This window comes from Coenobita brevimanus, chromosome 39 (assembly GCF_032717465.1).
Source record: "Coenobita brevimanus isolate Jiangsu-jjx chromosome 39, ASM3271746v2, whole genome shotgun sequence".
NCBI lineage: Eukaryota > Metazoa > Arthropoda > Malacostraca > Decapoda > Coenobitidae > Coenobita > Coenobita brevimanus.
This window is the reverse complement of record NC_136992.1, coordinates 30,263,023-30,278,032: the sequence shown is the minus strand read 5'-3', so window position 1 is coordinate 30,278,032 and position 15,010 is coordinate 30,263,023. Positions and strand designations below refer to the sequence as shown.

At 46.5% G+C, this 15,010-nt stretch overlaps 1 protein-coding gene across 1 annotated transcript in view; it reads left to right on the top strand.

Annotated features, from left to right (window-relative positions):
- LOC145396841 (uncharacterized) overlaps positions 1 to 15,010 on the top strand; it is a 64,953-nt gene that overhangs the window by 8,278 nt on the left and 41,665 nt on the right. The gene's annotated exons all lie outside the window — the stretch shown is intronic.

The following is a 15,010-nucleotide window of genomic DNA, read 5'->3' as shown; positions in this document are numbered from 1 at the left end:
ATCATCATCATCATCATCATTGCCATCTCCTCCTCTTTCATCATCATCATTACCATACTCCCCCTCCTTCATCATCATCATCATCATTACCATACTCCCCCTCCTTCACCATCATCATCATCATTACCATACTCCCCCTCCTTCACCATCATCATCATCATTACCATACTCCCCCTCCTTCACCATCATCATCATCATTACCATACTCCCCCTCCTTCACCATCATCATCATCATTACCATACTCCCCCTCCTTCACCATCATCATCATCATTACCATACTCCCCCTCCTTCATCATCATCATCATCATTACCATACTCCCCCTCCTTCACCATCATCATCATCATTACCATACTCCCCCTCCTTCACCATCATCATCATCATTACCATACTCCCCCTCCTTCATCATCATCATCATCATCACCCAATACCAGTGAGGGAGGGGGGGTGGGGGAAGCGTTTTTCCATGGCTATCTAGTGTACTGATTTTCATTTTGGTATATTTGTATTTTTTAATGGCTTTTATGACGCGATTTAAGTTAATGCCTTGTTATAAATCACTCTGACATGCTTTTTACTGCCATTATCATTATTACTATTGTCATGATTATTATGACGTTACTACTATTATTATTATTAATGTTGTTGTTGCTGTAGCCTACTTGAGGACACGGGCAGGAGATAAACAGGCAGATAAATGTGTTTGGACAGGAAAAGCGATAGATAAATACTGATTGATATTCACATACTCCATAAATTTGATAGATAAAAACTTTAACATATATATATAGATAGGTAGATATATATATATATATATATATATATATATATATATATATATATATATATATATATATATATATATATATATATATATATGAGAGAGAGAGAGAGAGATACAATACTAATTCTTACATTACTTCCAGCAGGGTGGCGATTTCCTGTCCTCCCTCTCCTCCACCTCACCCCACTCCTGTAGGAAGACAGCAGGTGAGTTAGTGCTTCTCTTCACCTCTAATTAGCACATCTGTTATTACCCTCTCTTTCTCTCTCTCCACTCCTGCAGGAAGACAACAGGTGGGTCAATACCTGTCTTCACCTCATTAGCACTCTCTCTCTCTCTCTCTCTCTCTCTCTCTCTCTCTTCCAGTGAACAATCTTGCGGGTTTCTGGTTCTTGGTTCCTTCTTCCTTGCATTAAAAAAAAAAAAAAAAAAAAACTACCTTGATATTTTCAGTATTTTTGTGTCTGTCTGTCTGTCGAATTGCTTACTCTTCTATATTTTATCTATCCGTCTATTTCCATGTACGTTCCTTGTTTTATGTGCATTACCTCTTCAATATGACGACCCTAATCTGGCCAAATTTTCCATGGGGGTGGGGTAAACATTCTGACACCAGGTTTGTTCAAAAATGCACTTAGAGTTGACCTATTGTTCTGACATTTTGCTTGTGGGAAGTATAGGCTAAGATGAGGTGAGTTTTGTGTGTGTGTGTGTGTGTGTGTGTGTGTGTGTGTGTGTGTGTGTGTGTGTGTGTGTGTGTGTGTGTGTGTGTGTGTGTGTGTGTGTGTGTGTGTGTGTGTGTGTGTGTGTGACTCTGGGCATAGGCTTGACAATCCATTCCCTGAGGTCCAGCAGTCCTCCTCTTACGTACCATACATCTCCACATGTCACCAATACGACGCTAAGACCTACCGTCCATATTGAATACATGCTATTACTGTCTCAAACAGGACTGGAGTATTGGTATTAGCAGGGAGGTCAGCGGGTTTTGCGGTAAATCAGCAAAGTCTGCTTTTAACGAAAATTCATATCCTTAAACTGTTCCCAGCCCCAGTCGGGATTCGAACCAGCATCCATCAAGACCTGTCACTATTCAATGTACCGTAAATATGCTTAGTGAAATGTGACATGAAGTTACCAAAGACTTGCCTGGGAGGGATTCTAATATGGATGGGTTACACAGACACTCCGTCCATTTCTCTACGATGTTTCTCAAGTATGTATAGTAATATGTATGTTCTGAGTGCTCTTCTCTTCCTTTACCTCCCCTCCCCACTGCACACTCTTTTCCTCCCCTTCCCCTTAAACGCCCTTCTCCCCCACACACACACTCTTCCCTTCCTCTTTCCCCAACCCGCCCCTCTCCCTTCGACACACACTCTTCCCCTCCCCTTCCCCCTCTCCGCCCTTCTGCCCCATGAATACACTCTTCTCCTCCCTTTCTCCCTCCCCTTTGCCCTCACACACACACACACTCTTCCCCTCCCCTTCTTCCTATCCGTTCTACTCTCCCCCCCAAACACCCACTCTTCCCCTCCTCTTCCCCCTCTCCCTCCACACACACTCTCTTCCCCCTATCCGCCCCTCTCCCCCCCACACACACACAATCTTCCCCTCCCATTTTTCCAATCCCACCCACCATACACTCTCTCCTCCCTTTCCCTCTCACCCACACACACATTCTTCCATTCCCCTTCCCCCCATCCACCACTCCACACACACTCTTCCCTCCCCTTCCCCCTATCCGCCCCTCACACTGCACACACTCTTCCCTCCCCTTCCCCCTCTCCGCCCCTCACCCCACACACACTCTTCCCCTCCCATTCCTCCACTCCCACCCCTCACTCAATCATCCCTCCCCTTCACATTCTCCCCCACACATACACACTCTCCCTCTATCTTCCCTTCCCTCTCCCCTCCCTCCTTCCCTCCCCACACACCAAAACATAAGAGGTGGCAAAATGCGTCTCCAATCAACTCTCTTATTTCATCTTTCATTTCCGCTTCTGATTTCTCGTAAGTAAATATTGGCCACCCCAGGGCAAGAGGGGCATTTACGACCCTGTTCTGGCCGCTAGGGGAGGCTTCCTAACACCTGTTCCTTGGCGAATTAGTCTACATATCACACCTTCACATTTACTATTATGCTATACTCCTTTTATTTTATCTTGGCTTAAAGTTGCCATCTCTCCTTCTTGAATGCTTAGTTGTAGCAATAGATGAAAACTAGAATATAATCCTAGTCACGAAGAAGTGCTACAGAAGGATGAAGAGCCGTAGTATTGTCCTTTCCTGACACTGAGCTACGTGAAGCAAGCTACAAAAGGAGGAAAATCTGGGCCAAGTTAAGGTGAACGAAGTATAGTTATCTGAATGGTCAGCATCCCGTAGCACCTCTTCCTTAACGATTTATTCTGCCTAGTACGCCTTAACATCGACCTGTATGATATTTATTTCGCTTTAATAATTTTCGATGGTTTGTCTATCTATCTATCTGTGTAGTGCGATAGATAGGTTTGCATACGTCCTTTTGCCTTCCGTGGTTGACAATTAGGTTGAAAGAGTCCTACCTCCCTCACTCCCTCCCTCTTTCCCTCCCCTCTCTCCCTCCTTCTGTGTCCCCTCCCACTGTCACTCTTCCTCTCTCCCCCTCCCTCCTCTACATCCCTTCCATTACATCCCTACTTTCTACCCTCCCTCCCTCCCTTCCCCATTTATCTCTCTTTTTCTCTCCCTCCCCCTCCCCCAATACCCTCCCCTTTCATCCCTCCTCTTTTTCTCCCTTCCCCACCCTTCCCCTACATCCCTCTCTCCCTTTTCTATGTCTCCCCTCCCTCCCACCATATCCCATTTTTTTCCCCTCCCTTCCACTCCCTCAGTCTTTCCTCCCTCCCACCTTTCGCCCTCCTCCCTCTGTTTCTCCTTTATCTCCCTGCCTTCCACCCTTCCCCCTCCACTGTTCTTTCCCTCGCTACCCTTCCCCTACCCTCCTTTCTCCCTCCCTCCCCTCCCCTTCATCCGTTCACTTAGTTCCTCCCATTCGCTCGTCCACTTTCTCTCCCTCCTCCTTCCCTTCCCTCTCAATTTTTCTTCTCTCCCTTCCTCTCTCCTTCCCTCCCCAGTCCACCTCCTCTCCCTCCCACCCCTCCGTTCTTTTTTTTCCTCCTCCTCCTCCTCCCCACCCTCTCTCCCTTTCTTCCAACTTTTTCTCCTTCCCCCCCCCCTTCCTTCCCAATTTCTCCCTCCCTCCCATCTCTCTCACTCCCTATTTTCTTCCTTCCTCCCATCTCTCCCACTCCCTTCCCTCCCTCCTATCTCTTACTCCCTTCCCCTCTCCTTCCCACCTTTAATCCCTCCCTCCCTCACCTCCCACTTCTCCGTGTCTCCCTCCCCTCTCTCCGACTCCCTCCCCCCCCCTCCGTCTCTCCCTCCCTTCTCTCCCACTTCCTCCCTCATATCTCTCAGTCTCTTCCTCTCTCCTTCCCACCTTTTATCCCTCCCTTACCTCCCACTTCTCCCTCCCTTCTTTCCTTTCACTCTCCCTCATTTCCTCTCCAATAGTTTTTCCTTCCTCTAAATTTTCCCCTCTCCCTCCCTCTTTTTTTTTTATGTTTTTTCTCTCTTTTCTTTGTTTATCTTCCTTCCCCTCCCTCCCCATCTCTCTCTCTCTCTCTCTCTCTCTCCATTTTTCCTTCCACCTTTCACTTCTTTTAACATTGCATTCTTCCTCTTCCTCTGCACTCCTACCTTTTCCCTCTCTTTCAACTTTCCTCCTTGCCTTACTTCTCTCACTTCCCTCCCTCTTGCTTTCTCCCTCCTTCCATTCCTCCTTTCTTCCTCCCTCCCTTTTGCTTTCTCCCTCCTCCCACTCCTCCCTCTCTCCCTTTTTTCCCTCCCTACTTCCCTTCATATTTCTTTAATTTCCCCTCCCTCCTTTCCTCTTCCTTTTCCTCTCTTTCAACTATCCTCCTCTCCCCCCCCTCTCTCTCTCTCTCTCTCTCTCCATTTTTTTTACTTCGCTTCCTTCGTCTCTCTCTCTTTTTCCTCCCTTCCTAGATAATTTCGACCTTCCATCATTCTCTCCCTTTTTCCTTCTCCTTCCTTTTTTCTCCCTCCACCTGTTACTCTCTCCTTCCCTGCCTCCCCTCCCTCCCTCACTATTTTGGTCTTTCCTTCTTCCCTCCCTCCTCTCTTTATATCCCTCCCTCCCTCCCTCGTCCCTCATTCCCTCCCTCCCTCCCTCTTTAATCTTGTGGACAAGACCAACAGGTTGAGAGAGAGAGAGAGAGAGAGAGAGACGTCTCTCTCTTTTTCTCCCTTTCTTCTCTCCCTCCCTCCTCTCTCCTTTTCCCTCCTACTTTCTTCCCTACTTCACTTTCCCTTCTCCGCCTTCAATTCCTCCTTTAATTCTTCGGTTTATTTCATCCCTACCTCTTCCATTTCTCATTCCCGTCCTCCCCCTCCTCCTCTTCTCTCTCCTTCCCTTCCTCCTTCCTTCTGTTCCTCACTCTCATCCTCTTCTCCCCCCCCTTTCTCTTTCCTCCCCCTTCTTCCTTCCTTCATTATCTTTCTCATCCTCTACCACCTTTCATCTCTCTCTCTCTCCTTCCCTTTCCTCCTTCCTGCTTTATTTCCCTCTCATTCTCTTCTCCACCTCTCTCTCTTTCCCCTTCCTTCTTTCTTCTTTATCTCCCTCTCATTCTCTTCTCTCTCTCTCCTTCCCCCTAATCTCCCTCACTCATTCTTCCTTCCTCCCTTCCTCTTTTCTATTCTTTTCTCATACACGTTGAAGAGATCTAAGTAAAATACATATGTTTCCCCTCCTGATCCTCTCTTTCTCTCCCCTCTCTACCTCCCATCATCTCCCTCCTTCCCCTCTTCTCTCCCTGCCTCCTCCCTCCCTCCCCCTCTTCTCTCCCTGCCTCCCTCCTGCCTCCTCCCTCCCTCCCTGCTTCCTCCCCCGCCATTATTTGAGTCGGAATTAAATTGTCGATGAAAACAAGTGACAAACGAAGAGAAAACAGTAGCTCTCTCTCTCTCTCCTTAACCTCCCCTTCTGCCGCCACCTATCTCTTACTTTCCCCTCACTTCTCAAACTCCCTTTCCTCTCTTCTCCCCTCTCCCCATCGCTCTCCTCGTCCGCCTCCACCTTCTCCCTCTCCTCCTCAGATTCCCCCCTCATTTTCCCTCCCCTCTTACTTCTCTCATTCCCCTTCCCTCTCCTCTCCTATTTTTCTCCTCTTTCTCTCTCTCTTTTACTCTCCCCACTCCTCCCTTCTCTTTTTCTCCTCCCTCTCTTCTACCCTCCCCTCTCCTTTTTCCCCTCCGACTCTCCTCTGTCCATCCCCCTCTCGCTACTTTCCTCCCCACTTCTACACCTCTCCTTCCCACACGAAACCCCGACTTTCTCCACACCTCACACCTCCTTCTCCTAATCCTCCCATCGCCCTTTCATTTTTCCTATCTCTATCGTCTTCTTTCTTTCTTAAACCACTTTCCTAACTTCCCCAACCCTTCTCCTCCTTCTCTTCCTCTTCCTTCTTCCCAACGCGTCTCCATCTCTCTTCTTTATATTCTCAATCTTTCCTTCCTTCCCACACCTCTCCTTCCTTCCCACACCTATCTAACCATCCTCTTCCCCCTCCCTCTCCTCTCCTCATCCTCTCATTCTTCCCCACATCTCCCTAACCCTTCCCTTCCCCCTCCCTCTCCTCCTCCCCATCACCTTCCCTCTCTTCCTTCTTTGTCTCCTTTCTCTTTCCATTTCCTCTTTCGTCACTACCTCCTCCCTCCCTCCATCCCTATTTCATCATCTTCTTCCCTCTCTACAATTTCCCTTCCCTTTATCCCACCTGTTCCATTCCATATATACCGTACCTCTTCTGCTTCCTCCCTTTGCATTCTCCTTTCCTTCTCCTCCTCTCCCCTCCCCAATTCTTACCCCCTCTCTCTCTCTCCTCTTTCCAATTCCCTCCCCCCTACCCTCTCTTCTTCATCCACTCTTTTCTCAATTTTTCCTTCCTACCACTTTTCTTTCCCTCCTCATCTTTTCTACCTCTCCTCCCCTCCTTTTCTTTCCCTCCCCTCCTCCCTCCGTCTTTCCTTTCCCCTCCTCATCTTCACTCCCTCTCCCTTCCCCTCCCCTCCCCTCCCTCACGCGGCAACAACATCTTTCACAATTTAGGAATCGTGTCACACAGGAAATAACGAGTGGAATGCTATTAGGGAGAGAGAGAGAGAGAGAGAGAGAGAGAGAGAGGGTAAAAGGCAGGGGTAGAGAGCCTGGGAAAGAGGAGAAAGAGAGTGAGAGGGAGAGAAAGAGAGCGGAAAAGTGAGAGCTTGTTGGTTAAATGAAAGGAGAGAGAGAGAGAGAGAGAGAGAATGAAGTGGAACGTTTTGTAGAGAGGAGGGGAAAAAGAGAAAGAAGAGACGGGAGAACGAGAAGGGAGGGAAGTGTTAGAGGAAGGAATGAAGGAAGGACACAGAGAGGAGGGAAGGATGGAGGAGGAAAGTATGGGAGAAGGAGAGGTGTGAGTGGAGGGAAGGTAGGAAGCAGAGGGAGGGAAAGGCGGAAAAAAAAAGGGGGGAGGAGGGAGTGATGATGAAAGAGAAGAAAGGAAGCAGATGGATAGACAAGGAAGAAGGGAGGGTGGAAGGAAGGAGAGAGAGAAGAGGAAAGAAAAAGAGAGTGGAGAGTGAGAAAAATGAGAGAAATAAAAAGGAAGGAGATAGAGAGAGAAAAAGAGGGAAGGAGTGAGGGAGGAAGCGCTACGGGAGAGAAAGAGGAGGGAAGAAAGGAAGAGGGGAAGGATGGAGAGGAGGAAACGGGTAGGATGGAGAGAGGGCGGGAAGAAAGGACAAGGAAGGAAGAGGAGTGAAGGCAGGAGGGAGGAATGGAGAAGGAAGGAAGAGAAGTGAAAGGAGAAAGGAAGGGAGAAAGAAGGAAGAGAGGGAAGAAGGAAAGGAGGAGGAGTGAAGGAAGGAGGAGGAAGGAAGAGGAGTGAAGGAAGGAGAGAGGAAAATAGCCAGGAATGGATGAAGAAAGAGAGAAGGAAGGAAATGAAGGAGGAAGGAAGAAAATATAATTCTCCATTTACTTGCCCTCAAAACCATCTCTCACCCACACCCACATCCACACCCACACCCACACCCTCATCCACACCCACACCCTCAGCCACACCCACACCCTCAGCCACACTAATACCCACACCCACATCCATACTCACACCTTCACCCACAGTCATACCCCCATCCACATCCACAACAAAAACCCACGCCCACAACCCATATCCACATCTACACCCACACCTTCACCCGCACCTACTCACAATCACGCCCACATTCAAATCAGCACTCATATCCACACCAATATCCACACCTACACCCACAGTCACATCCATACTCACCCATATTCACCCACACCAGCAACTAAACCTCAACTCATACCCACACCCACACCCTCACCCACTCACAGCCACATCCACATTTACACCCACATCCACATCCATACGTACTCCTTCAGCCTCACCCACACCCACTCCCAAACCCAGTAAACCTGTCAGTGGGTGCTCTCTCTCTCTCTCTCTCTCTCTCTCTCTCTCTCTCTCTCCACTTTTTACTCCTCCATTTTGCCTTCCTCGCCGTGAATTAGCGAACTAAAGGGAAGTAATGAGCTGGAGAGAGAGAGACAGAGACAGAGAGAGAGAGAGAGAGAGACAGACAGACAGACAGACAGACAGAGAAATTAAACCCCTCTTCACCAATTCTGCATGCGCTCTATAAAGTGGCATGCAGGCTAAACACACAAAACACAGGTACCAAGCCATAAAACACCAAACACACACACACACACACACACGTACTTTCTTCTACCGGGTCTCGATATAAAACGGATAATCTTGGCTGTAGCTTAAATGTGAAAGGAATTAAGGAGTTGTTCTCGTCTCGACAGTCAATAAGGGGGTTAGAGATTAATAAAACCGTCTGGAGGTAGCCTGAACACACACACACACACACATACACATACACATACACATACACACACACACACACACACACACACACACACAGAACCATGAGGACATACAAAAGATGAAAACACACAAACACGAGCACAAGAAGGTATAAACACATAGACACACACATACCCAGGAGATGTTTTACACACACACACACACACACACACACACACACACACACACACACACACACACACTAAGACGGCCTACAACTTTCTGGCGGGCCGGATGTGTCTTGAAGAAGCTTACTGACTTACCTCTCTCTCTCTCTCTTTCTCTATCATGTTCTTAGCTATATATCTTTCTTCCTTTTCCTTCCCTTCCTTTCCTTACTTTTCCCTTGCCCTTCCCTAACAATCCCTTCCTTTCCCTTTCCTTCTATTATTTTCCCTTTTCTTCCCTTCCTTTCTGTTGCCTTCTCATGCATTCCCTTCATCTTTTTATTCTCCTTACCTCCCTCTTCTCTCTTCTCTTCCTTCCATTCCCCTCTCCTTCCCTCTCTCACATGTACTGTACCCTCCTTTCTCATTTCCCTTCCTTTCCTTCTCCCTCTCTCTTCCCTTCCCTTTTCTCTCCATCTCTTTCCCCCTCCTTTTCTTTTTCCTTCCATTTCTTCTCTGCTTTCCCCCCTCTCTTCCCAGTTTCTTCCCCATAGGAATCCATGCCTCTTTACCTTCAACGTTCCTCTCCTCCTTCTCCCCTCCCTCTCTCTCTCTCTCTCTCTCTCTCGTCTATCCCCTGCCTCACTACCTGCCTCGTTCTTTCCCCATTTCTCTGTCTAACTATCAACCTACTATACCTACTCTTGTCTCTTTCTTACCTACATTTCTACCTGTGTACCTACCGGCCTACCTACCTACCCACCTACCTGTCTATTTACCCACCCTCCCAACTACCTACCTACTTACCTGTCTACTTCTCTCTCTTCCTAAGTACTGGTCAGCCTACCTACCTGTCTACCTACCAAGTACTTACCTCAGTGTTATCAGCTGTCATCTCCCCTCCCTTGATGCTCAGCCCTTAACAACGCTCTCTCTCTCTCTCTTTGTGTGTGTGTGTGTGTGTGTGTGTGTGTGTGTGTGTGTGTGTGTGTGTGTGTGTGTTTTATCCCTTTATATCTCAAACACACACACACACACACACACACACACACACACATAATCTCTCTCTCTCTCTCTCAATCAGCTAATGCATTTTAAATACCTCCCTCACAACTCCAATATTCAGAATGGATTAAGTATTATTATTATTTTAAAGCTCATATTTTTTTATTTCTCTCCCTCTCTCCTTTCCCTCCACTCCCCTTCTCTCCCCTCCCGTCCCCTCCCCCATTCCCTTCCCTTCTCCCTTTCATTCCATTCTCATCTCTTCCCTCCCTTGCGCTACCTCTTCCTCTTTATCTTTCCCTCCATTTCATCTCTAACCATTTCTTCCTCCTACTCGTCCCTTCTCTTGCAGGTGACATGTGGAGGTGTATGGTATGTAAAGGACTACTGGGCCTTGGAAGCAGACTGTGGTGCCTATGCCCAGAGTCGGACACATTAAAAAAAAAAAAAAAAAAATCCATCTCTACCACCTAGTCAGAGAGAGAGAGAGAGAGAGAGAGAGAGAGAGAGAGAGAGACAGACAGACAGCCAGACAGTGAGAAAGGGAGGGGGGCGCGAATGAAGGTGGTGAAACCTTTGAAAAAGAAAAAAAAAGAACGGGGAAAAAAGGTGATGAAATGAAAGAATCCGGAATACCTCACTTGGCAGCTACTCACTTATGCCATACTTTCACATTTCTCATGATATTCCACACGATACCTTGCTTTAGCCGCTGTCTGCACCCGTGTATGCTGGTTTTACAGTGCACTACCAAGACAGGCGCGATCTGGAAGACAAAAAGGCAGACAATAATCACAACTTGTACAAAGGGAATTATGTGCTTGAACTTCATTAACCCAGACTTTACTGATGTACCACAAGACCCACCGACATGTAAGAACACCCCCGCTAACACCAAAACATTAGTCCCGTGTGAAATAGTCCTAGCATGTACAGTGGGTGTTAGCGCCCAAGTTGGTGACAAGTGAAGGTGAAGGACGTAGAACGACTGCCGGGCCTCAAGTAACGGACTGCTTACTCTACACCCAGAATCGGAGACATAAAAAAAACAAAAAATGGAAACTTTTATCTGCCACGGGGGTCTGTAATATTCGTCTGGTCTGTTGTGTAGTATTTATCATTTTCAACATCATCCCGGCTTCTGAAAAGTTTGATTATACCCTATGTCTGAAACACTAGACACGCTCTCGTCACTTAATCTTTACCAAAATCCAGTCAAAGTATTATCTTTTTCCTTGCATTTCTCGATCAAAATTTTTTCCTTGCATCCCTCTACCAAAATTTCGCCTTGCATTCCTCTACCAAGTTTACTCTCTTTTTCTTTCTTTCTTTCTTTCTTTCTCTCTCTCTCTCTCTCTCTGAACACGAGGGTAATTTGATTTTGTGTAATGACCTCGCTGCTACAGGTGTAAAAATACGTAATTCACCTGTAATTAGTAAGTGAAATAAACTGACATGGCTTAACAGGTGAAGCAAATCCGGATCTCGTAACTGCTCCTCTTATGGTGTGTTTTTAATTAATACAGATTTTTAGTATAAATAAATACATGAGTAATATAGATAGATAGATACAAAAACAGACAGAAAAAAGGTATACCGTAAATGAATAAATAGGAGATAGATAGATACAGAAAAATATATAGATAGAAAAAAGGTATATAATATTAAACTGACAGACAGACAGACAGACAGACAGACAGACTGACAGATAGCCTTGAAAGAGAGATAGAAGATAGGTTTATATCACTAAATAAAATAAATATATAAACATGTGGATAGACAAGTACAGATAAATAGATAGACAGACAGATAGATAGACAGACACGGCGTGGATATTATTTCTCTGTAATTACACTGGAATTAAATTACACTAATTACTATCAAGTTATGTACTACCGCTCCCCCTCTTCCTCCTCTCGCTCTATCTATCTGTACCGGCTGTTACTATGTCTATCTATCAGTCCGTATCCAGCCCCTCTCTCTCTCTCTCTCTCTCTCTCTCTCTCTCTCTCTCTCTCTCTCTCTCTCTCAAACTATCTATTTACCTATATCAAATTATCTCTATGTATCTATCTGTCCATTTGTCATCCTATCTCTCCCTTCTTCTCTCCATCTATTAATCCAACTATCTATCTAGCTATATATATCTATCTACCCATTACTTCTCTCTCTCTCTCTCTCTCTCTCTCTCTCTCTCTCTCTCTCCGCCTAATTAGCCTTTATTACGCTACTCAAGTCATTAATTGAAGTAGTTAATATGGCAGTATGGTTTTTATGGCTATACTTTTAAACAGGAGGAATTAACACATGGATTATTATAAGGAGGAAAAAGGAATAATTGTGTGTGTGTGTGTGTGTGTGTGTGTGTGTGTGTGTGTGTGTGTGTGTGTGTGTGTGTGTGTGTGTGTGTGTGTGTGTGTGTGTGTGTGTGTGTGTGTGTGTGTGTGTGTGTGTGAGAGAGAGAGAGAGAGAGAAAGAGAGAGAGAATCATATAGGCTCATACAGGTCCATGTATATTCTCTCTCTCTCTCTCTCTCTCTCTGCTAACTCTTGCCAATTTCCTGCTAAACAAGAGCAATTTTCCGCTAGCTAGAGTAAGCCACTCTCGTTCAAATATGTGTGTGTGTGTGTGTGTGTGTGTGTGTGTGTGTGTGTGTGTGTGTGTGTGTGTGTGTGTGTGTGTGTGTGTACTTACATTATGTGCACTTCTTGTTTATTAGTGTACTGTGACTTGTTTATACTCTCAAAATGATAATAATAATAATAATAATAATATTAATAATTCCTGCAATACCACCACCACCACCACCACCACCACGAATAATAATAATAATAATAATAATAATGTAACACCTGGGCTGCTAATATACAGTAACAAGGGTACTATGCCTTCTGTTATATTTCTTCCTGTGTATTCCTTCATAATCATCCTCCCCACCGACACTCATCTCCCCTCCTTCCTTCACTTCCCCTTCCTCATCCTTCTCTCCCCTCCCCTCCCCTCCCCTTCTCCCTCTTCTCATTCCTCATCATCCCCTCCCCCAGCTTCCCATCATATCTTCCAACCCTAACCCATCTCTCCTCCTCCCCGGCCTCCTCACTCTCTCCCCTCCCCCTCCACATTTCATCCCCACCCCTTCCCTCTTCTCCCCATCCCTCTCCCTCCCCTCCTATGTACCCCGGTAGATAACATAACCTCTTTACTAGATAATAATGGTCTTTTTATTTGTATTTCCTCTGTACCTTCATCCAACTTGATTTTTTTTTCTTCTCCCCCTCCTTTCTTTCCTCCATTTCCCCTCATTTTATTTACTTCCCCTCCCTTCTTTCCCCGTCTTTCTCCCTCCTCCCACCCTCCCTTCTCTCCTCTTTCCTCCCCCTCACCCCTCCCCTCCTTCATCATGCCTCTCTTTCTTCCATATCCCACTCCCCTCCCAAACTTCCTTCCATACTTCTCCTTCCCCTCACCCGTCTCTCCCTTCAGTACACCTTCCCCTCCCCTCCCCTTCCCTCTCCTCCAACTCTCCTGTATCTCATCCAACCTCCCTTTCCCCTCCTTTCCTCTTCCTTCCCTCCTTTACTTTCCACCACTCCTTTTCTCCTCCTTCCCTCCTTTACTTTCCCTCTTCCTTTCCTCCCATCTCTTCCATTCCTCAATTCCTTCCCCTCTCCAAACCTCCTCCTCATTGCTTCTAACCCTTCCTTCCCTCTCTCTCTCTCTCTCTCTCTCTCTCTCTCTCTCTCTCTCTCTCTCTCTCTCTCCCTCTGTATGATAACCCTTAAAGAATACCAACCCCTTCAGCCCGAGTAGGTAGGTCATCAGTAGTCACACCAAAAAACAAAAGCAAACAAACAAATAAATAAATAAATAAATAAATATCTGGCGTTACAAGACATACAAAAATGACAACACTGGACCGTAATGGATTTTTTCTGATCATTTTTGTTTTTTTCCCATAAATTTTGAGTGAGTGTGGAGGGAAGGGGTTGAATAGGCCTATAAGGGATCCGATAGGCCTATGTCAATACTCAAAGGCCATTTAAACCCATACTGAGCCTATTATTAACATCACTAGCAGAGGTCTAGGCTCTCTCTCTCTCACTCTCTCTCTCGCAACGTCTCTTTTAGGCTGAGGTAAGCTTCTGTGTGTGTGTGTGTGTGTGTGTGTGTGTGTGTGTGTGTGTGTGTGTGTGTGTGTGTGTGTGTGTGTGTGTGTGTGTGTGTGTGTGTGTGTGTGTGTGTGTGAGAGAGAGAGAGAGAGAGAGAGAAAATATCTGTGTGTGAGAACTATTCGATCCTCTCTCTCTCTCTCTCTCTCTCTCTCTCTCTCTCTCTAGGAAATGGCGTCACGCAAAAGATAGACATAAGTAGATAAAATAGATAAAAACACTCCCACATTCGTCACTTCCTCTTCTCGGTAAACGAGTTAGGGACGTGTATGGCTGTGACGTCACTGTCGACACCCACGCCATCCCTGTTTGTTGAGAGAGAGAGAGAGAGAGAGAGAATCTTCCACTAACCATTCTTCAATGTTCTTCTGTCTTTCTTCCTTACTACCTTCCTTCTCTTACACATCTCTCCCTCAGCGCCCCTGCCCCTACCTACCCCCTATCCGCCTCCCTTCCTCCACTCCTCTTCCCTCATTGTCCCTGCCTCTCCTACCTATCCCCCTCCCCTCTGCCTCCTTCCCTCCCTCCACTCCTCTCCCCTCCACCCCTGCCCCTGGAAGCAACAAGCCCATCATTGAGGAAATCTCTCCTCGCGGCCCCGCCCTTTGAACCACACGACCCCCTCCCTCTCTTCATGATCACTCCTTCCGTCCATCACCCTCTCTCTCCATCCTCTTCCTCCTCCCTGCTTTCCCTCCTCTTCCTCCTCCCTGCTTTCCCTCCTCTTCCTCCCCCCTGCTTTCCCTCCTCTTCCTCCTTCTCCCTGTTCCCTCTCCTCCTCCCTGCTCTTTTCCCACCTCTTTCTCTCATTTTGTTCATCACGAGAAGGTACGGTAGGTGAAAAGGAAGATAGTAGTGCTGGTGTCTGGTGTAGAGTATGTGGACACAGAACATATGCCTATTAATTACACTAGGCTTTGGTGAACTGTGGTT